Source organism: Cryptomeria japonica, chromosome 2 (genome assembly GCF_030272615.1).
Source record: "Cryptomeria japonica chromosome 2, Sugi_1.0, whole genome shotgun sequence".
In the NCBI taxonomy this organism is placed as follows: domain Eukaryota; kingdom Viridiplantae; phylum Streptophyta; class Pinopsida; order Cupressales; family Cupressaceae; genus Cryptomeria; species Cryptomeria japonica.
The window spans coordinates 607402137-607424362 of record NC_081406.1 but is presented as its reverse complement, the minus strand read 5'-3'; the positions used below and the strand labels follow the sequence as shown (position 1 = coordinate 607424362).

General features: G+C 37.9%; 1 pseudogene; it reads left to right on the top strand.

The window, feature by feature from the left end:
- The window catches only part of LOC131867884 (violaxanthin de-epoxidase, chloroplastic-like), a 121356-nt pseudogene that overhangs the window by 6432 nt on the left and 92698 nt on the right, over positions 1 to 22226 (top strand).

The following is a 22226-nucleotide window of genomic DNA, read 5'->3' as shown; positions in this document are numbered from 1 at the left end:
AGTAATGAACTTTCTAACAAAGTTGATCTTTCTGAAGAAAGATATCATTTCCTTCTTACTCCCTGGCATCTATACTTTCAACAATGCCTCGACTCTATCAGGAACAACTGATATCCCCTTCTCTGATATCACGTGACCCAACTTCCCTTCATACACTGTGAAAACAGATTTCTTAGGATTAAGGGATATCTCGTATTTTTCACACCATTCTAGTATCTTGCACAAATGATTGGGATGATCTTTACGCCTCTTGGAAAATACCATGAGGTAGTCCATATATATGATTATACATTTCCCAATCAACTCTTTAAAATCTGTATCCATTTCTCTTTGAAAGGTTGCATCAGCATTTATTAACCCGAATGACATTCACCGATATGCAAAAGTACCCCATTTGGTTGTGAATGTTGTCTTCATATAATCTTCATAGTTGACCAACACTTGGTTATATTTGGAATACCCATCAAGGAAAGACATCATCTGTTATCCGTTCTAGATCTGCAATACTTCATCTAGAGATGGTAGCGAGTAGTTGTCCTTTTCAGATGCCTTGTTAAGGTTACAAAAATCTACACATAACCTGATTTCTTCGTTTTTCTTCCGTACTGGCACCAAGTTGGTTGCCCATATGGAGTGGTGAATAGGGAAGATAATTTTGGTTGTAACTTCTAAACTTCTTTGAAGATAAGGGGTTCTATGAGTGGGTTTACGGGATGTTGTTTCTATCTGAAAGTCTTTGAATTGGGCTTCAAAGCTATTGTATGAGTGATTATGGATGTGTCAAAAGTTTTCAAATCCTCATATCCCTAGGCTATCACATCTATGTATTCCTTCAGTATCACTATAATTTTCTCTTTCTCAGCCTGCGTACAAGTTTTCCCAATGAAAACCATCCTTTCCTGATCATCCTGGCCAATATTGTATGGTTCATATTTCCCTGCTTCTAAGTCAGTGGTCAACTTTCTGGGGTCAGAATCAAAGAGGCATTCCAGGGTAACCATCCCTTTTGGGATGACATTTGTGGAGAGGTTCATAATTCCTTCATTGTCTTCTTCATCAGTAGAGTCTTTTCTATCATCTTCATCAATGATTTGATCTTCAAAGCTGTTAGAACTAGAGAGGAAAGCCAGGATATGTCTATCATCTTCGAAGACTTGAAAATGAGAAATGTTGTTAGGCACAGTTGATATCGGGACCAATTCTACAAAAAATCTTTTCAATGGGGACTCACTTACTCGTTCTAACGTACTTGCAGCCACGACCAATGCATTTGGTATACCGTTATTTTTCCTAGGGATGGGTTGAATGTCAAAAGTGTCAAAATCCTCAATTAGTCCCCAGACACAGTTTATGTATGCAGACATCCTCTTGTCATGACATGTATATTGGCTTCTCACCTACTTGACTACCAATTTGAATCTCCTTGCACTTTTAAACACTTGACTCCTTTCTTGAGGACTAAGAGGAGTCCTCTAATTAAGGCCTCGTACTCAGTCACATTGTTAGTACAAGAGAATTGCAATCGATATGAAGCCAAGAAAGCCTTACCTTTGGGATTGGTCAGTTCAACTCCAGCACCACTTCCCTTCTTGGACCTCAATCCATCAACTTTTAGAAGCCATATCTCATCTTTGGCTTTCTCAACAATTTTCATTTTAGGTAGGGTGGCTTTAGAATCTTGGAGTCCATCAATTTCCCTCTCTTGTAATTTTGAATGATTCTCAAGTAGAGAAGGGATGATTGCTTCAAGGGATGGTTTTGTTGGAGATTCCATGTGGTCCTATGTTGGTATGTTTCTTATTGGTTGAGGAATTTCTTCTTTGGACTCTTCATGTTCCTCACATTCTTCAGAAGCAGTATCATAGTATGTGTCCTCTTCAAGAGGAGGTCCCATCAGTTAGGTAACCTCACCTACAAGTGATGCACACTATCTCTGAATGTTCTTGATGGTGAACCAGACACCATTGCGATAGTAACAACTCTTCCAACCTGAGGTCATTTCCTAGCAAAGTCATTCCTTGTCGCAACTTTGTGACAATCTTAGTTCTTTCTGCTTGATTAGCATCATCATTATGAGGTAACATGGAAGAAGATGGTGCTACGAATGTTAGAATCTCATTTACCTTGTAAACTCTCGAACTCACTTCAATGTAGGCTACCTCATTAGTAACCCCATAATCAATAATCAGCTTTTTCAATCTTGGTTCACTGTCAATCCATATTTGATTAGTCACTCATTTCCAAGGAAGCCACAGAAAGGTAAAGCAAGTGGAAAAGTAAGCTCCCAAGGTCTTAGACCAATCTCGAATAAGCAACATCTTGTATACTTCAGGAATGTCCATGACTTGAATGTCTATAATATAGAGGTACGCGAGGATCGGCACCTAGCTAGATGTAGGCATCCTTCAATTCCCCAATTACAATCACCTCGATCTTGTCCAATTACACCACTTTGTTGTTGGTATGGACAAGGTTAAGGCCTAATTTATGGCATATGGCGTAGGGCATGACATTTCCTGAGGCCCCGAGTCCACCAAACAATTATGTAATTTTTTTCCAAAAATTTTAATACTCAGCAAAAATGGTGGGTTCTCAGTTTTGTCTGGATAAGAGGTAGCATTAGCTTCTTTTGTTATAGCCATTTAGACTTCATTATTTTGCAATTCCAATTGGTCAAACTTCTTGAGGAGGGCATCCTTTTGTTTGTGACAGTATTGCAAAACTTCCATAAGGGACATGGTGGTAGTGGTGTTCTCCATTTCTCTTGTGACATCATATGACCTTTTGGCTGAATATTCTCAGCCTTGGTCAGCCTTAGAATGTGTTCCTTGATAGTCCAGAGGTGGAGGAGGGTTATTACTTGCATTGGGATCTAGTGGGACTTGATTGTCCTTGGGTGTTGTAGGTGCAGTAATCGGCCCCTTGGCTTGGCTTCCTAAATTGTAAGTATTCCTAGTGTCTTGGAAGGCTTGTGCATCGTAGACTAGCTACTCGGCCTCCACTTATCCTTCCTCTCTGAAGAGGAAAGTATCCACTAACATGGTGGTATTCACCTTATCAGGTTCTTTTGTGATAATTTGCCCTCTAGGTTGTACATCAGCCGAAGCAATCCTTATAACCTTCTCCATTTGAGCACAATTAACTTATGAATGAGACGTCGTATCATGTAACCTGCACCAATTAGTCATCAAATTCATGTCAGCCATATTAACAGTTTGGGTGTGGTTTGTGTTGTCCCTAGCGTCAGGATGCTCGTGATTTACCCCTCTATTATTTGGACCGGTGTTCCATTGTCGATTGCATGGTTTTGAGTTGTATCTTTGATTCTAATTTTGATTTTGGTTTTGATTTTGGTAGTTTCACTGGTTGTTGTATGGTTGAGAATGGATGTATCCACCTTGGGGATTGACTTTCAATTGACTCAAGTTAGAAGTGACCTGGGAAAGCATTTTCTTCAAAGCCTCCAATTCTATAGAAGGGTAGGAGCCTTATGCAGCAGGGGTTGAATTCGTTTCTTAGTTTGCTACAACCGTATTGGAGGTGTTATATGATAGTGTCATCCCATGTGTTTGATCATTGAAATAAGCTTGAGGAATAGCAGTATTGGTATTGGGCCAAGATAAAGTTTGAGTCACGGGTTGTTGGTTCATAACTTGTTGAGGTTCATATAATGGAATGGGATTCATTGTGGGAGCTCCCACCAATATGGATGAGCCAGCACAAGGAAATTGGTTATAGTTTCCATAAATCATACTCATTGGGAGATTGTCTCCTATCCCTCCTAGTGTCTGATTCAACTCTTGATACATCTTGAGAGCCAAAGCATATACTTTAGACAAAGTATCTCTATTTTCCTTTGGAACAGTTTGTTTAATGAAAATTGTACTCCACGGGTTAATAGCTCTAAAGTATTCAATGGCGACTGGTTGCACAATCTGATAAGGGTCTTGCAACGCTTTATACGCCCTTTGAAACTTTGTGTTGAAGGTGGTCAAGGGTTCGTTGGGCAACTTTCTCAATGAAGCATATTGGTGGTAAAGGGTTGTTGGGTCAACGTACCCCAAACTGAGCAATAAACGCCTTTTCCAGAATATCTCAACTGATAATGGAGTTGGAGGGTAGTGTCAAGTACCAACTGTATTTGTTTTCTCCAAGTGAGTATGGGAAAAGTCAACACACCACATCTTGGTGTTCGAAATGATTACAAACCACTGTATGTGTTCCTTAGTAATCCTAGGCCCTCCAAACTCATATTTTCTACAGAACTTATCTGGATTCTCGGGCAAATCATGAATCCCTCCAAGAATTGTGCCTAGGGGTGTGTTTGTTTGGTTGAAAAATGTCATTGAGGGCAGTGGGTTTTGATTTACGAAAGGTGTTGCAATGGGTTGAGGACTTGGTATGAGTTGGTGTGGGGAGTTTGTTGAAAGTTCTCCCTAGTCTTTGTTCTTCTTCCTTATGGTAACTGATCCTAACTCTACAAAATCTTCAAGATGAGACTCCCTAGTTTTTGTTCTTCTTCCTTCTGGTAACTGATCCTAACACTACAAAATCTTCAGGATGAGACGTACTCCTAAGAATTCTTTGAAAATCTCTCTGGAGAGAAAGAGCATATACACTCCATCTTGTGTCTCTACTTTTGTACGGGGTGAGGATTCAGTTGGGCTGGTTGATTTCTACGTGCAGCGGAGTTCTCTTTAAGCATTGTTTTCAATGCGTTGAACGTTTCTTTGTTCTTGTTGAAGAATAGAACACATACGTAACCAATCAGTGTAACTTCTCTTATTGTTCCAGGCAAGGGTGTATAATTCAGAAATGACGTCCTCCTCTTCGTCGTTGAAACCTAAATATAGTTGTATGAAAGGAATGAGACTGTCTCGTAGAAGTACCATGATACGACATATTGCGACAATGTAGTTCTACTTTGAAAAGTATTGTTCAGGCCCTCCTTCTAGTGCCAATTCCTATTGGTGGACCTTTTGAAACACCTAACATGCAAACTTTGTAAGACGAGGTTTCTCCTGAAAAAAGGATAAGGAATTTGGAATCCCCTAACCTCCCAAGGTCTCTTTTGTTGGGTCACAGTAGTGCATGGAAACTCAGTGCTCATGTAGTCTATTGCAATCAAAGGGGTATGCTAGTTACAAAGCCTACGAATCTTTCTTTTGGTTTTTATTTTTTTAAGAAATAAATGTCAAAAGATGGGTCAGAGTAGCAAAAAAAAGAAATCTTAACATAAATAACTAACTTGTGAAATTAGTGCATCACATAACATAATATTATCAATAACACTTAAAACATCAATTAAATATAATTTCTAGTAAAGGTGCAAAGTCATCAACTTACATATAAACGGAACAAGATATCAAAGATCACAGTATTGCAATACCACTTAATCCTCATACACCATTTACATGCACAATACAATTCATAAGATGATAAAGCCTAAAATATCCAATTGTTGATCAAATGAGAGAAGATACCAAATTATGAGAAATACCCATTATGAAGACATGTTCTGCAGATCATGCATCCACAAGTTGCTTGCATTAATTTGGGAGAATAAATACCAGCAATGACTGGTGCTAAAAAAGTTCTAACTATAACAAATAACTTCTAAAAGTGCACTAAGAAATAAATTTCCTAATTAATGGCCTTGAATCATCAATTCTCTGACCCTCAAAATGGCCCAATTCATTACATTTATAGTGCTTTAATTCCCATAATCTTGGAGTAACTACACCCTGTGACCTAGTTGCAAAATGGTGGAGATTGTAGTTGACATGCAAGTCACTACCTTTGAACATCAGTTAACTTATGCAAAACACAGAAGAGTTGTGAGTCTTCTTCACGAGTGTGATGGTGCCATCATCTCTTGCATATGTTGTGCTTGTCTGGTGGTGGCATGCAAAGTCTCCAAGTGTGTTGTGCTTCTATGGAAGTGGTACTACGCATGACAAGTGTATTTTGATAATTCCCTCGAACTCTTGTGCTCATGAAAAATTTGCCTTCTCTCTAGGGGTATACTGAGGGTTGTCTTTGTATTCAATACTTGTTCTTGTAACTGTGATAGTTGTCAATGTAGCACTCTACTGAAGTGTGAGGTGGGTCAGGCACATGTTGAATCCAAAATTTGGAAACTCTAAGATTCTCCCTAAGTTCCTCCATCGTATCAACCAAGTTTTCCATAGTTTGCGTTGTATGGTAAGACTGGAGGATCAAGTGCACTTACCTATCCCTGGCATGTCCATGACAGAGACATTGAACTCAGCGGTTGAGGAGAAGTATTCAGATGCATATGCTTCCCATTGTTTGAGTACTTCCTCTTATCTGAGTGACCTTGATTGCATAACATCCTGTCCATATTTTCCTGGCACTTTTATCACATAGTGTTCATATTCCTCGAGCAGATTTGCAAACAAAGGGTTCCCCTTGAGCACTTTCGCTCTGCACTAATCTAGAATATCTACTTTAAACTCCAACATGTCAACATATGATTGTAAACCATCCAAATAGGTCAGCATATCACATAGTGTTCATATTTTTTCAAGGAGGTGAGCTTCCTCATACATTTACATGGTTTCTCATAGGAACATTCTTATCTTGCTTAATTGATCACCTGCCCAAGTTTTCACGATAGCCACCACCCTTCTCATCTCATATAACACTTTGACTTCACCTTGCAGGAGTTCTTAAGTAGAAGGTAAGGTATTACCTGTCCTTGAATCCAATGGCTTTGACGTCTCTATGAGTTATTGTTTGTATTGTTGTCAATAAGCCTTATCTTGCTTCTTGGATCTATGCTCATCTATTCTCGTTTTTATTGTCGTGGCGACAACATCCAAGGAACCTATCTCCCCCCATTTAGTTTGTTTTCCATGTTTTACTTGGGAAACCTAATACCTGGGAGATGCTTGTTCTCCCTCTTATGTATCTTGCGTCGGAGCAACTACACTAGCTATTATGTCTCCCGAATCACTTCTTGAATGATGAAGAAGAGTTTTGGCTTTCTTTCCTCTCCTTGGTGCCTCTTGTAAGGTTATGCTTGGTAACACAATCTTCTTTTTTTGGAAGCTAAAGTTGAGCCTCTGCGACATACTATCATCTCATTGCTTGCCTTGTATGGTCACCTGAGCAGTTACTATATGAGCTTCTAATTGTTGCTCTTGCTCCTCCTCTTCTTGTTGTTTTATACATGTATCTTGATGTTGCACAAGTAGTTGTTGTTGTGTGGACTCCTCGTACTATGGTGGAAGAAGTGAAATTTGTTTAGCAAGGTTTACTTGAAGCACCTATTTGGAACTCTATTGTTGTTGCTTAGCAAACTCTTCCAACTTCTCACCCACTTCTTGTTCGAAGGCCCCTTTATCCACTTCATCTTGTTGCTTATCTTGGCCTTCATCCAACTATTTGAGAAGTTGCTCTTGATCCTATGGTGTGAGAACCATTCATTCATCTTGCTCATCTATCTCCATGGTTTCCACTTGTACCTCATACGTATGTGTTTGGGTGGGGTCCTCTTTTTGACCTTCAGGCTCTTCAACAATTTTTTGAGCAGGTTGTTATTCTTGAGTAATGGAAGGTACTTGCACTAGCACTACTTCTCCTAAAACTTTCTCAAGAGTAGCCTGTCTTTGCATGGGAATCTCCTTTTTTCTTTCAGGCTACTATTGTAATAGGCTCATTGTCCTCATCAGAAATTGTTTCTGTCAAGCAGAAAATCGCAATCGAACCCTAGTTGCTCTCCCCTCTTCCAACTCCAAGGAGAGAGAAGGGAGATTCACTCTAGGGTTGATGGTTTTCACTTAGGGGAGAGACTTTACATTCAAAAGAGGGGTTGAAAACCCACAAGATCCAATCCCACGCAATGCAAGATTGGATGCTAAATGAGTTTCAAGGGTCATGACAGCAAGGCTACCCTCTTTTGTAAAGAATGTGCATAGAAGAATTAAGCTAGAAATGCATAGAAAGTGAGAAAGATTCGCTTATAAACTGAGATAGGAATACAGTATGAAGCTACGGACCTGGAATTAGCAGTAAAATGTCGATACGGCGCTGTCCTGCAAATTTGAGCAAAAGTTGACGGGACGATGGCGCCCGAGCGCCACGGTCCTCCGAAAAATCCGCGAAACGAAGGGGGATCTGTTCGTCTCTGCACAAGGATTCCAGATCTTCAATTTCAGCCGCGTACCTGCAACCTACACACAGAAAAGCGAAGACGATTGGGGGGTTAGGGATTAGGGGTTTGCCTTTAGGTCAAACCCCGGTTTTGGAATTAACCAAGAAATAAGCAATGCTGTAAATATAAATGTCTGTAATGTAAAACAAGTACTAATACCTTGTTGTAAGGATGTTTGTATCCTTATGTGCGAAGGTATAGATGTTGTATGTTGTATGTTGTATGTTGTATGTTGTAGTAGTATGTTGTAAGTGATCTCCTCTTCAATGGTTGAATCCTTGTCTTGAATGCAACACTTAGCCTTGAATGGAGACTTGAAATGATCAATTGCTTGAAGGAATGCTTGAATGCTTGAATGCTTGAATGCTTGAGTATAGTTTCCACGCTTTTTCCATCATCTCGAATGAAAGAGGAAAATGTAGTTTATATACTTGTCAATTAGGGCTGATAGACTGATTTTCCCGACCTTAGGCCGACCAGGAAAGATAATTTTCCAATTTGCAAACATAAAGACCCGAAGTCCAAAAGAGACCGGGCCCAAAATAGGACCCAGGGACCAGGGCGCTGGGCGCCATGGTCCTGGGGGACCAGGGCGCTGGGCGCCATGGTCCTGGGGGACCAGGGCGCTGGGCGCTCTGGTCCCACCTCCCGGGACAGCAGGGTGCAAAGGAGGTTCAGGCCAGGGTGCAAGAAAATGCAGTTTTCAGTGTCATAATCAGGTTTCGGGGTCTCCATTCAGGTTGCGTGTTGCGTCGCCATCGTGAAGACCCAAATGCGGTCGAAATTGCAAGTGTCGCAATTTTAGGACGCTACAGTTTCAATGTTTTGAATTCTCACACATTCGTGAGTTGGCTTGGTTCCTACTGTAGGAGCTCGAGTGGGAGGAGCGAGTTGTTCAACATTTTGTTCTTGTGATGTGCCTTAGCCAGGAACAATTCCAATAGTGGATACAATAGGTGTAATGGATGCTTGGGGCACAGTGAGAAGCCCAGTGGTTATGCCATGTTTTGTTGTTGTTTTTCAGGAGTTGAGACTCCTTCATCTTTGCATCCAATTGTTTAAACAATTCTTCTTTACTAGGCGCAGTAGCCTCCTGGTCCACCGAAGTGTTCTTCCTGGACTCTAACCTTGTCCTTCTCGCATATTCCCTATTCGTTTTAGATTAAGGATTACCAGTGGTCCTGTCTTTCTTCTTTTCTTTTATAGCACTCAGTCACAACCTAAGACTGAGCCATTGCCTTGTTCTCTCAATAACCTTTTCAAAGACGCTATCCTTCTCCACATTCTCCTTTTCTGACCAACGCTATCCTTCTCCACATTCTCCTTTTCTGACCATCTTATTGGAGAGAGAGGTCTTTGGTCTATCTTTAATTCACCATAGTTTGGATCTAGGATCTCCCCATCATCTCAGAAATCATTTGGAATGTTTGTCTCGACTTCAAATTCTCTTGCCTAAACAGATGTTAACTTATAAAATCCCTTCTTGCTTGCTTCAAAATTGTCCTGCATTCCAGCCCCAAAGTCTTCTAATGCATGTATATGTCCCTCGTATGGTACCGCATCATTCCTTTCAACTTGCCAAACGGGTCATATCATGGTAGGGCATAATCAATCTCTTTGAAGCGCAAATACTATAATTCTTGAATGGTTGTCTTTGCAATTTGTAAATTGTGGCATTTATAATTCTCGAGGACTATTGTGAATGTCACCCCAGTCTTGTGCTTGAGAGTCATAAGAGATCGGACTCCTACAACTTGTCTTGAATACTTGAGCATGATGATTTTGTTACTACAATAATGAGTTACCTGTGAATCCGCTCAACCTTATGTAAGTAGAGCTCTGGTTCTGAATGAACCATGTTCCCCATTATTTTATCAATTTCATGGCTTTAGGAGAGAGACGATATCCTACATCACCCGTCAGTCTACAAATGACTGCATAAATGAAGGTGTCATTGATCCTTTTAAAGTGTCCTTTGGCCTACTCAATAGGCAATTGAGTCTAATATTCCCACACTTTATGTTCTTTAGGTCCTTCTCCTAGTTTACCATTAGTTTTTAAGCCCAAGTAAATACCACTTCTGGCAACCATCCAGATCACATTAAAAGTCATGAAGAACTTCTTGGTTTGAAGTACATTGCACATTTGTTCGTGGATGTTATCTAATATGATCTATGCCTAGTCAAAATATTTCTTCCCTTTAAGGATGGTATAGATGTAATGATACACCCATAAGTTGTAGTGTCTGGAATCTTCTTTACCAAAGGCTTTGCTAAGCATGATGATAAGGTCGCAAGGAGCGTCTTTGAAATCGTCCCTTAGAATGTTGTTTAATGCCTTCAGACCTGATTTCCTTGGATTATTAAGCCATACTTCATTTATATGATGTATATTGTTTGTCACATCCTATTAAAGATTTGGACAACTTCATCTTCGGTAGTTTGGAGAACTTCATTATATTCAAGGATTCCAAAGGTCATGTCAGCTGAAAGGTCCACCACTACAATCCCTTTGGTGTCTAGGCACTTTCTGGTATCTTGGTTGTAATGCTGAGCAATTGTTAATATCATTTCAGGAGACCGGACTACTTGAGGAAAGAATGTGGGTTCTACGAGTCCAAATCTCTTGATTCTCATCTACACATCAGTTTGGTTGAGAGCAAATACTTCCTCTTTGATGGCTTCTAGTTCAATATGCCCTATCTCAAATTTGGTAAACCATGGTACATCATTCTCAAACTTTGAGACAAGTGTTTGGCCCTGGTATTGATATTTCATTGTGATAGGGTTCGTCTCAAGCCTAACCTCATTCTCGGTCTTCTTCCTTGGAGTTGCTACTGCTTCCATAAGACTTCTTCACACTGCACAAACGAGTGGCAATTAATACATTAGAAACTCTCTTTTTACAACAGTGAACTTCGAAATCTCAAAGTCTCGAGGTTCCGGGTTCAAAATAAACCATTCAACAGATAGCATTCATGCTTTGGGATCCTGGGGTTCCAAGGTCCCGAAGTTTAAAAAATCAAACAAAGAACTTGCTTCAGAATTCTAGCGATCCGGAGTTTCGAAGTGGGCGACGACAAAAGAACTTATCAAAGACACACTTCGGGATATCACAAGCTCCAAAATCAAGCTTCGGGATGTTGGGATTATGGTGTCCTGAAGCTATGCAAGAAACAACAATGAGCTCACTTCGGAATCCCGGGATTCCAAGGTTCTCGACTGTGGAAAGGACATGACACGGGGCACTTCCGAATTCCAGGAACCCAGGGTTCCAAAGTGGTCTTGATCAAAGCTTACTTTAAGGGCGCCACTTCGAGATCCTGGGAACCTGGGAATCCGAATTGAAGGAAATTAAAAAAAAGGCACAGAGCTCGAGATTTCGGGAACCCAAGATCTCGAACTGGCCGCAAAAATTGACAAGGCCGAAACAACAACAAAAAAATGGTGAAAGATGCCTTATTCAAAAAAAAAATGGTGAAAGACGCCTTATTAAAAAAAAAAAAAATGGTGAAAATTGTAGAAAGCGAGAAACAAAGGAAAGAAATTCATGCAAAAACACAAGGAGAAACAAGGGCCCACCTGGACAAGGAGGGGGAAACACAAAGCGCGTTGGGAAAACACCAAAATCGCTTGGATTGTAAGAGCTCTCAGGAGGACAAAGTGAGCGAAATGAACAAAATGAAGCAAGGAGGGGTATTTATACGCCTCAATGATCATGCAGATCGAGGTGTGACAAACTTCAGGGTTTCGGGATCTTTGGGTTTTCGGGTGGAAAGACAATCCACCTCAAAACTCTAAAGTTTTGAACTCCAAACAGAGGACAAACACAACAATACAAGGAGAACACAGGATCCCAAGATTTGGGGGTTCCAAGGCTCCAACAAACGTACAGAATGGAAGACTCAGGACCTCGAGAACCCGAGATCCTGAAGTCTTCACAAAACAAACAACAAAAGGGAACACAAGAAGGACAAGAGAAGGCTCGGTATTTCGGGGACCCGGGATCTTGAAGTCTTCTAAAGAAAAATACAAAAACAAGGACAAGACTTCGGTACCCCAGGAACTCGAGATTCTAGAGTTGTGTCACAAACAAAAGGAAAACTTTGGGATCTTGGAGACCCAGGGTCCTGAAGTCTTCGAAAAAGGACAAAACATGGGCACCTCAAGGTTTCGAAAACTCTGAAGCCAAGGAGACGCACTTCGAGATCCCAAAAACTTGGGATTCTGAAGTCCAAAACATAGAGAAAACAAAGAACACACTTCGGAGTTCCGGTTTCCCGAAACTCCGAAGTGAAAACAAAGGCAATGCAACAAAGGGACAAAAAACACTTCGGGGTTTTGGGACACGAAACTTTGAAATGAAAACAAAAAGAAACACAAGAACAAACAAAAACAGGTTGAAGAAAAAAGCAAACAAAAGAAAAGAAAGGGGGACCCAACATTTCTAAGGAGCAAATGGAGGGGGCGTGTATGCAGCTCAGCATAACAAGTATCATCATTTGTATCAACACATTATACAAAGTGTAGACATCAAACACCAATAAGGTGGACATCCACAAAAAATCTACAGCCAATATTCATTTGTTCCCTGTCTCAATGACAATAGCTAACAATAAACTTTCAACGTCATCACTATTTCAACAACTACCATAATTCTCTATCCAACCAATCTCTATATCGTAAATGACAACAAATGTTGTTGAGCATCAAGAGGTTGACATCAATGACAACACATATTGCGAACAATCTTACCCTTTGCTATTGATGGGAACACTTCCTAATGTATGCATAATGAAATCTTATCTCCTTCCTTATCTGCATTCTCTACACCTTTCACTAGTAATTGATATTTCTCCCCCTTGCAAAAACACCAATATGCATTCTCTCCTCCTTTGACATCAAGAACAAAGGACACACATCTTTACCTGATTTTGCATTCATATTCTTCTACATTGTCTCTAATTTACATTCTTCCCTTTCAACAACAACTAACCAACTATTTGCTTCCCATAAGAGCAGCAATCAACATCAATCTAGGAGACAATGGATATACCTTGAAATTCTCCCCCTAGATAGATGCACCAACATATGCATCTAGTTAGGACAGGCAATAACCCCTAGTTATTGTCTGACATACTCAAGTATCTTTTGAAAGTGCCTTAGTGAATATATCTACAATCTAATCCTTAGTGGGCACATACTCCACTCTGACTTCCTTCTCTAAAACTTTCTCCCTTAGGAAATGATACCAGATACAAATGTGTTTCATTTTTTAATGCATTACTAGATTCTTTGAAATTTTTATGGCACTTGTATTATCACACATAATGGGAATGGACTCATCATATATCACCTTAAAATATCCCAATGTCTGCTTCATCTACATCACCTGAGTGTAGCAGGATGTAGCAATGTATCATGCTTCTATGGTGGATAAGAAAACGGAATCTTGCTTATTACTAAATCAAGAGAGCAATCTATCTTCGAAAAAAAATGCTTGGTACTTCTTTTGTCATCAACACAACCAGCACAATCAACATCAGTATAAGCCTTCAAAGAGAAATCATTGTCCTTTTTATACCGTAGACCATAATCTGAAGTTTCTTTCAAAATTTTGAATATTCCTTTGACAACCTTATCATGAGATTGCTTGGGATTAGCTTGATATTTGGCAACCAAACATACTGTATGCATAATATCAGTTCTAGACTCAATCAAAATATAATAATCCACCAATCATAGACCTATAAAGAATCTAATCAACTCTTGGAAATTCATCACCTTTGCCTGAGTAACATCCAATAACCATGGGGATACTCACTAGTATAGCATTCTCTATACCAAACATTTTTAGCATCTCCTTAATATTATTTGCTTGAGAAATGTTTATTCCATCATCTAACTAAGCAACTTGAAGATCAGGAAAGAAAAACAGCTCACCAATCATCGACATCTCAAATTCCTTTTGTGTTTCCACTGCAAGTCTCTTGCATACCTCATCTCCTCCAAAGATAACGTCATCAACATATAAAACAACTATCAACAATTTGTCATCCTGAATCTTGAAACAAAAATTACAATCTTCTGTCCCTTTCTTGAAACCTTGCTACAATAGATACTTGTCCAACCTTGCATACCAAGCCCTACGGGCTTGCTTAAGGCCACACAATGCCTTTTTAATCTGCATACCATGTTTGCATCTTTTGCCAACTGAAATGTATTAGGTCTCTCTATATAGACTTATTCTTCTAGATCTTCATTCAGGAAGGTTGACTTAGCATCCCTCTAATATACCTTAAAGTCCTTGTAAGCAGCAAGAGCAGAAACATTTGGATTGCCTCCATTCTAGCCACTAGAGCAAAAGTCTCCTCAAAATCAATGTCTTCTACTTGAGAATATCTCTTACACACCAATCTAGCTTTGTTCCTTGTTACTTCTTCATTCGGTTTGTTCTAAAATATTCACTTGGTTCCAATAACATTTTTGTTAGTAGGTATGGGAGCAAATTCCCATCTTTGGTTCTTCTCAATCTAATTAAGTTCTTCTTTCATGTCTTTCATCCATCCTTCATCATTACTTGCATTAGGAAAGGTCTTGGACTCAACCTTTAATGAAAAACAAATATTTACTTGTTCACTTGCTTTGGCAAGTCTTCTTCTTGTCTACACACCTTCATTCTTATCACTAATAATCTAATCTTCAGAGTGATTCTTTTAAACATATCTTGATAGAGTCTTAGGGATCTTTTCTAATTCCATTTGCTCCTCCCTTTATTCCACAAACTCCAAGTTCTTTCATGGTTTGGTTCCAATTTTCATCCACTCTAACATTTGTGCTCTAAACTATCTTCTTGAGTCTCTTGTTGTGGCATCTTTAGGTCTTACTTCTGATTGAATAACCAAGGAAGATTCCTTCATTGGTTCTTGAATCAAACTTTCCAAGATCTTCTTCATCTCTTCTGATGTAACACTTACTTCCAAAGATTTTGAAGTAATTAACAATGGCAAACTTTCCATATCACAATTCATAAGGGGTATTTGAATTGTTTATTCTCACAGGTACTATGTTAAGAATATAAATAGCAGTATGCATAGCCTCTTTCCAATAAACATCAAGCAAGGTAGCATCTTTTAACAATGTCCTAGATATTTCTTGAGTTGTTCTATTTTCCTTCTTGTTATTGCATTTTGCTAAGGGTTTCTAGGAGCAGACAAATTGTCTTTTAATACCATGATCTTCACAAAACTTACCACTAGGTTGTATTTGTGTGAGTTTGATTCTTTAAGCAAGCACATGTTTAGTGGTTGAAATTGTTTATTAGTGGTTTGGCTTGGTTGTCATTGAATTGAGTTCCCTTTTGAAGAGCACATATGTGAAATGTGGTATGGGATGTGTGGATACATGCTTAGACACATAGACGATGCATCAGAGGAGCTTGATATTTCAAAAATGTTCATGAAGATTCTATAAATGTATTGTAATAATTTCATTGTTAAGTAATATATTGTGTGTGGATACTTTTGGAGACTAGGTTTTTCCATCTTAAGAGTTTTCCCAAGGTATGTCTTGCACTATCTTGTGGTATGTCTTTGATCTTTACATATGGTATTGTAAACTTGCATACATTCTTTTTCTCATGAGGTTATGTAGCAAATGGTTTGATCAACCTTTATAATTTCCTAACACTATGAGCTCTATCTAATGTGAAACATCCTCATAAACAATGAGACTAGTGATTTTATATTTGGTCAATGTTGTTAAACCATCCATTATTTTGATACATGTCACTCAGTTCAAGAATGAGTCCACTAAGATAGGGTGATAGAACATGCATATAACAATGAGCATTAAGCTCTTCATTCCAATACATAGCTCTCATGATCCAAAGTGACAAAATAGTGTGCACAATATGTAAAATACATGATGAAACCCCCAAATAGATCAATCAAAGGACGAACCACAGAAGTCCACCCAACATCGAACTTTATCTTATTCATTCTGAATAATGATCCCCTAGACAAGTAGAAGAATAAAGCACTTTATCATACTCCATTTACAATACTTGATTGTGCTATGATTGAGTTTTACAATGTTTGAAGTAGACCAAAAGTTGAAAGTATAATCAAACTATAATAGGAACTAATAGACTACACGATTGTGTAGTGCTCAAAAAATACACTTTAAAAATTTGAGCTAAAAAAGAAGCTCATAGATCAAATTTACTTGCAAGAGAAGTTCCAAATAGTAGGATTAGATAACAAAGTTCCTAATAAATCTCAATTTCCAAAAATGGGAGTAGCAAACCCAAGTTTTGGAAGCACCAATTCGAATTTGATGAAAAAATAAGCATTTTGATTAAATTACACCTAATTCCAATATCAAATGACTAATAAAAGACTCCTCAAAGACAAGGTATGAAATGAAAATTCTAGTAGCGTAAGGGTGTCTCCCAGTCCAAAAGGTGGGTGATATCAATTGAGCTAAGTAGGCATGCACAATCAACAAGGTAGTGAGCAACCATTCAAAGAGAATCTTCAAGAGGTATGATAATATACCCAAACATTTTGCACATGTTTGCAACCAAGCAACACAAATTGTCACTTAGCAACAGCAATATTCTTAGAGGATTATCTTAAGCAATGAACAATAAGAATGGCAAAAACTTGAATCTTGTATTATGAGCTTAAACATAATGATTGTTTGTTGGTATACTTAGGCATCAAGGATACCACAAGTTGTGTAAGAGGTGTCATAAGTGCTAAGTAACACCAAAGGATCGTGTCAAGTATTGACTATAGAGGAGTTGAGCAATGCCAAGACGCTAAAGTCGATGTGGCATGTTGGAGCTTATACAGTTTGCCTCCTCAATTGAACAAATCGTGTACCATGCAACATGAAACCTTGTATTGTGCAAAATAAAGCCTTAAACAAGCCAACAACCAAATTCGTAGTTGACTAACTCTCCATTTGAAAATGCAAAGATTGTACACTATAAATTTTTAAAACTTGAAAACTAAAGAAAACTTCCAAGAGCCTTGGAGCAAAATGCTCCTACTTCAACAAACAAATAGTGAATTTGAATTTGTTTAGTGCTTCTAGACTAAATGAAGGGCTTGAAACTCACTAGGATGCCCAAAAACATGTACAGCTTGAAAACATAATGCAAATCAAGCACCTAGAAAACCAATACTTCCAAGTATTTGCTTTGAACAAAATGACTATTGAAACTAGTGTTCCCAACTTTCTAAACATAACGATGAAATTTGCAACACTACATGATTCACAAAAAATAAGCTCACCATTGAAAACCTAATAACCTGGTGCTCTTAAAAACACATATCAAAATGAACTTAATCTAGACATCATGGATTTGATAGCACGCTAGATTTTGCAAGAAGAAAACATCACCAAGACCTAGTATCTTAGGGATAGTCACAAGAACACTAATCTAACAATGACCCAAAATTTTAAAATATGAGAATAGAGTATTTCATTAATTAAAAGAAAAAATGGAAAACGTAAAATACAATAAATGTAAGAAGCACTAGATGCATAAAGTGTCGACACATGCTATGCCATGCCTCACAATTTAAAAATGTAGACGAGTGAAAACATATATGGGAAATGTGAGAGGAAATAGGTGACAAATACAACAAATAGAAAGTGTAACTCATGAATCTTCAAAAGTTGAAGGAATAACTTGTATATAAGATGTTGAAAACTCAACCCCCATGACTCCCTCCAAGGCAAACTCAAGAAAGCTAAACTCAACTAAAGGAAAATACAAAACAACCTAATTAAATAAATAAAAAACTTACATTGATTTCTTAAAAAATCAAAATTCAAAACACAAAACACTTTGAATAAAACCTTAAACCTCTAGAAACATGAGCAAAAATGTAGAGCTCCAGACAAAACCTCAAAAGTCTAAAAATATAGTGGTCCTTAGTTGTAATATCATGTTAAAGGCTATGTAATTCTCCACAAATCCATCATGTTTCATTTTCTTTGGCATAACAATAAAACAAGAACCAGATAAATGTAAGTGTGTCGATTTCTTGATCCAACAATTTTAGCATTACAACTACAATTTATTTGCCTCTAAATAGACTGCCTATAAAGGCTCATTTTAGGAAGTGATGAATCTAGCAGCAATTAAATTGTATGTTCTACCTCTCAATAATATACTACTAGGATCTTATAGCATCTCTATAAAGGATTTCTCTTCCATTTGCTTTCATTCTTTGCAAGCACACATATTATAAGAAACTTTATATTCTACAGCCTCATCTTCTTTATCATCTCTCAAAACAAGCAAAGCAAATTTTCTACTTGCATTAATGAGTTCCTTAGTTTGATTGGCACTTACTGAAGAAAGATTGGACTTTGCTTTGTACAACTTATTGGCAATTCGCTCTATCCATCTTGACCAACTAATATTTGCATTCTCATCATAAAGATTGCATTCTTCTTGTACATATATGAGCTGCTAGAACTACACTACAAGCATCAAACAGGGCAACATCTACTTCTACTTCTTGAATATAGTGTCCATCAACATCAAACTATAATTTGGATTATTTGTTAACTTAAGATTTAACTCGTTTTTTACCCACCATTATGAGTACTAGATAATTATATCCTCCAAGCTTCTTTACTAATTCTTGTGAAATCAAAGGGTAATAATTCTCCTCTTGATCTGAATTTTAAAATAAAATGTTCTCATCAATTCACCTCTACCTTATCCTCTTTGCTAAAATAAAGCCTACATTTGAAAAATAATAATAATAATAATTGAATAAATGTAAAACAAATTACAAAGAAGATGAGCAGCACAAAGGCTGCCGAGTTCAAAAGAAGATCAGCTATAACAGCAATACATAGAACAAAGATTTCAACCATACAACAACTAAAACTGTTTGTGCAACATAAAACTGTCAAAGTTTCCAACCATTTGAAATTAACTGTGAGATAATGTCTCATATATTTAAGCTAATTCTAATATCTTTCCCTTCTATCGATATCATGTCATCGCCTTCCCTTTGATACTATTGGTTGGGGGCAATTTCCAACATTTGTGATTTGTGTGCCAAGAGGATGCACCTTGGGGTCTCTGCTTATCCATCTTTATGTAGTGAGCTTGAGAACATGCTTCAATTTTGTGTGCCCAACCCCAATTTTATTACTAGCTTCTTGAATTTGGCGATATATTTTAGCACACCTTGTCCTTACTTTGGCCTGTTATGTTGTCATTATATGTCATGCTATTTTTCATAGCAAATAGGATAAAACAGAGATTGCTTTGATTTCTTAAATTCTTCCAGCGAATTAACAGTGGCAATTTCCCCAAAACCAAATTATAGGCATGGTATTCTTGCAACTGAAAAAGAAATCCACCATTCTCACACACTTGGGACTCTCGATATTCAAGGGGTGATAGTTGTAGTTAGCATAATTGGTGATAGTTGTAGCTAGCATAACTGCCACGTACTTAATTGATATTCTGATTGTATGATGGGAATAGTGTACTTCCTCAATTAAATGATAAAACACCGAGTTGGAGACACCTTAGTTAGAAATTGTGACTTATACAGAATACATTTAATTGCCAGCTTGTCGTTGGGGTGTTGATTTAATGAATATCTTTCTTTGGTTCTTTGCAGGTTATCTGTTCATAATATGGCCTTCTCTCCAGTCTCAATGTATGGGTATTATCAGCACAAGTATATTATGAGAAGTTCAAATGATTCTGTTGTGAAGGACAAGACAAGATTTGGAAATACAGCTGTTAATTGCTGGACCTGGATCATGGATAAACCACGTCCTAAGTATCAATTTCTTAGATTTGCAGCATGTAGCAAAAAAAAAATTCAATGCAAACAAAGTTGTTTTGACACTGTCACAAGTCAAAATGAAAAGCTTTCTAGATACAAAAGAGAAGTACTTGTTTTTGGTCCAAAAAAAACAAGCATATGTTCGCACATGGACCTTTTTGCAGATCAATTAAACATTTTTATAAGCAAATGGACCACAAAAAAAGACATTTCTACTAGTCTTCAAACCTAACAAGAATATAAAAGCATGGCTAAGTGAGGCTATCTTTAAATACGGCCCCCAATCAGCAATGTCAGTATTTTTTGTATTATGGATTCTTTTGTTTAGTCCACCTTCTTATGCTGATGATGATGGGCTGAAGATCTATTCATGTTTGTTGAAAGAATGCAGGTACTATACGATGCCCTACATATCACTAAAAATAAGTTTTCTCTTTTTCTGTAATTAAAATTTGAGGGCAATATTTGTATTCCATAAGTCTGTTTAAGATGCAGGAGCATCCCCAGTTCTTGGCAATCTTGCATCAACCAAAACTATTTCCTTTTTGTTTTGCTTTCTCTTTTGCAATTTCAGCATTTCATTTTGCATTTTCTGGCATTGGCTCACCGGATCCTGAGGAGTTGGATATTTGCTTGAAGAATTGATCATCTACCTTATTCCCAAACTGCGGAACATTTGGATCATTTTCCGGCAAGTTATCGCTACAAGTTTCTGAGACAGTTTTTTGGTACCGGTTGCCTGGACCTATTTGCATTAGTGATCTACCAGATCCCTTCCGTAGCTTACGAAGCCCTGAGCATTGATTCCAATGTTCCTTGGCGTGTGGCCGACCTTCCCTTTGATCTACACTTCATCGTTTGGATTTTCCGGAGGAATTTCTTTGGCGGAGGCCGACCTTGTTGTTTTTACACGTTAGGTCTTGTTCTTCAGCATTTGATCCCTTTTTGGGCCGACCGGATCCCTTGAATCGTATAAATCATTGTAATTAAGCATTAAAAAGAAGATTGAAGGTGGTAGATAGAACATACAAGCTAGATCTTAAGATTTGAGGTTCCAGTTGTGACCTGTTCTGTAATTGAGCATGTTTTAGTATGCCAGTGAGCCGGTTTCTATAACCCAGATGTTACCGATTGATTGTAATCAATTTTCATGATATAATTCATTCTGTTCTGCATTGTCTCTATCATATCCTTGTGTTTCCGTTGTGTTTACTCTTGTTGACCGAACCCGACTGATCTCTTTAAGGTCCCTCCTAACCAGTGACTGCACCAGTTTAAGTTATCTTTTGCATGTTGATGAGATTCAGCTGGTCCTCATTTGAAATAAGATGACTCTTAGAGCTACATGCAAACCATATGCATGCCGTTCACATCAATATGTGTAAGAAATGGAGATGCCGCTAAATGTACTTCAAGTCACAAAAGTCGCATTGCAAATGTGACCTTGTTTATAAAAGTAATATTTGTAATTGAATGATAATAACTGACAGCAATGCCTGGTCATTTGTTCTATCTTCTTTATATCAAGGAAAAGGAAATATGGTATGCTTCCAAGACCAGACACAACATCCTTTTTTGATTTTGTTGACTATGAAAATTCCACTATACAGGGGAAGAATACAATATGCCACATAGGGCATGACCGATCTCATTAGTCTCCATCGTAGGTCAGATTCTCCTCAACATTCCCAAAAAAGACATTTGCTTTGATGGGCAATGAATTTGGCTAAAGAGTAGGCCTCCACACTTAACTCTTTATAAGAATGATTAGTTTACTAATTCTATGAAAAAAGCTGAAGCCTACAGAATTTATTTAGAAAAAATTGATTAAGATTAGACATTCAATGAAAAGTAATGTTGATATGACTGAAAGCGAGTCTTCTAAAATAATAATAAGAGGAGACCTCATTTTCTTGTGACAACTACAAGCCTCAATGAAGATTTAGTAGCCATAAATGTTCTTTGAGACATGTCAATTCTTTTAGAAAATTCTAGTTTCCAACTTTCGGAGGGATTGATAAATTTGATGTCTGCTCCTGCTGTAATGGGGCTGCCCAGAGTCAATTCATCGAAGAAGAGGGAAGATATCAAGATTTGGGAGCCAAGCATTATTAAATCTTTTCTAGTAGAGTATGGTTTAAATTAAACTTTGTTGCAATATTTGTCACAATTTGATATTGTTGCAGATATGACAAAGGGGGAGATTGTTGC